Consider the following 2,822-nt stretch of genomic DNA (forward strand, 5'->3'; position numbering starts at 1 on the left):
TAAATATGGGTAATTCAATTGCATGAAAATACGAAAGTAAACATGCAAATTCATCATCTAAATTACTTCAAATCTCATAATCTTTCAATTAGCAATATTGGATATGAACCCTAATTTGAAACTCATGTAATTTCATACAAATTCATTTTTAAAACTAATTTTGGCCACAAGGATTAAAGGATTATCCTTGTTGAAAACTCCCACATACCTTAGTTAATGCAATTGATAAGAACACTTGATTTTTGGATTCCTATTTGTGCTCTTGGAGATGGATTCTTTATTATCTTGACTAGGAAACCTTGAATTTCGAGTTTCCTTGGAGAAAGAATGGTTAAATTTGGATTTCTTGGGAATTAAGTTTTGAGTTCTAGGGTTTTCTTAGAGAGTAATTTGATGAAAAGTGAGTATAGAATGCTTAGAATAGGTTTAATCCTCTGTTATTCACGATTTGGGGGCTTGGGAAAAGACTAGATTGCCGCTTTTAAAATTTACTTGAAACTGGGAAAAATACCAATTTGGCATCCCACCGCGATGCACCACTACCGCGGTGGCTCATTGGAAATTCACTATTGCAAACTGGAACTTCATCGCGATGTGGGGCTATTGTGGTAAGCCACTAAAAATTGACAAATTCCATTTGGGCCATCACCGCGATGCAGTACTATCGTGGTGAGCTACTAGAATTTGAAAAATGAGAACTAGGACTTCACCGCGATACGAGCCAATCGCGGTCTTCTACTGACAATAGGATAAGTATCATTTTTCAAGTCACCGTAATGTGGTGCTACTCATTTTGAGACACTGTCTTCACTAAAAGTGCCATAACTTCTCAACCGAGTATCATATTGAGCCGAAATTGGTATCGTTGGAAAGATGAGCCAATTATCTACACATTGAAGTGTCTAAAGCTGAAAAATTTTACATGTATCAAGAGTTATTCATTTTTGAAGTTTACCCTTGACATTCTAGGAGCTAAACGGAACTAGAAAAAGTATAGTGTATTACATTATCTTCCCCTTGGGAACATTCATTCTCGAATGAGACGAGTTAAACTGAAGATTCTAAGAAACTGAGGCTATATATGCTGGCATGCACAACTGAAACAAACTGCATGATTGAATCTAAAACATACTGAGCGACAGAACTAATCTGCAAGTGTATGAATTTACATGAAGATAACTATATGGCTGAATCTAAGACAGGAAAAGAACTTAATTAAGGAAGATTGTTACCTTCGGCTGAATCTGAGTTCGTAGAGAAAAGGTGAGGATACTTGGTACGCATGTCTGCTTCTGTTTCCCAAGTAGCACCCTCAACGGACGAATTTCACCACAAAACTTTGACCAAGGAAACTTGTTTGTTCCTTAGTCTACAGATCTTATGATCAAGAATATCTACAGGAAGTTCTTCGCATGAGAGGCTATTCTGAATATCTGTACTTTCTAAAGGAAGTACAATGGCTAAATCGTCCATGCACTTCTTTAATATGGACACATGGAACACTGGACGAACCGATGACAAGTCTGCGGGTAGCTCAAGCTCATACACTACCTTTCAAACACGACTCAAAATCCTATAGAGGACTGCATATCGTGGACTAAGCTTCCCTTTTTTGCCAAACCTCTTCACCCCCTTCATAGGTAAAGCCTTCAAATACATAAGATCATCTACTTCAAACTCAAGATATCTCCTTCTTATGTCTTTATAAGATTTCTGATGACTTTGAGATGTTTTTAATCTCTCTGGAATCAACTGAACTCTCTCCATGGCTTCAAACACCATATTTGGCCAAATTAAAGAGGCCTCACCTACTTTGAACAAACCGATGGGTGATCTATATCTCTGCCCATAAAGAACTTCAAATGGAGCCATCTGAATACTAGAATGGTAACTATTATTGTAGGCAAACTCGATAAACAGTAATTAGTCATCCTAACTACCTTTGAAGTCAAGAACACAGGCCCTCAACATATTCTCTAAGGTCTGAATGGTCCTCTCTGCCTAACCATCTGTCTGCGGATTAAAAGTTAAACTGAGATAAAATTGGGTACCAAGACCATTCTGAAAGGCTTTCCAAAATTAACAAGTAAAGTGAGTACCCCTATCTGAGATGATGGACAAAGGAACTCTATGCAAACTGACTAACTCTCTAATATACGGCTTAGCATAATCTTCAGCTGTGTAGGACGTATGAACTAGCGATAAATGGGCTGATTTAGTCAATCTAACTACTATAACCCAAATCAAATCATGTTGACGATGCGAATGGGGTAATCTAGTCATGAAGTCTATATTGACATTTTCCCACTCCCAAGTGGGAATACCAAATTCCTACAAAGTGCCACCAGGTCTTTGGTGCTCTACCTTAACCTATTGACATGTTGTATACTTGGCTACAAAATTTGCTATATCATTCTTCATACCACTCTACCAATAGACTTCTCACAAATTGCGGTACATCTTGGTGGCTCCTAGATGAATAGAGTAGTACACACCATGTGCTTCTATTATAATCCACTGCCTCAAATCGCCAACACATGGAACACACAATCTACTCTAGTATCTCAACACACCATCTCCCCCTTAGGATAAATCCTCTACCTTTTGGTCTTTAACTGAACCCTTCAGCTTGACCAAACTAGGATTCTTATCCTACTTCTCATTTACTTCAGAAACTAGAGAGGATTCTAAACCACTTTGAATCCAAAATTTGACTTTAGCTGAGTTAACCAACCTCACACCCAATCTAGATAACCTACGAACTTCCTAAAATAACTCTCTCTTATCACTCTCCACATGGGCAACACTGCCCATAGATAACT

The sequence above is a fragment of the Capsicum annuum genome, chromosome 1, assembly GCF_002878395.1.
Source record: "Capsicum annuum cultivar UCD-10X-F1 chromosome 1, UCD10Xv1.1, whole genome shotgun sequence".
Lineage (NCBI taxonomy): Eukaryota > Viridiplantae > Streptophyta > Magnoliopsida > Solanales > Solanaceae > Capsicum > Capsicum annuum.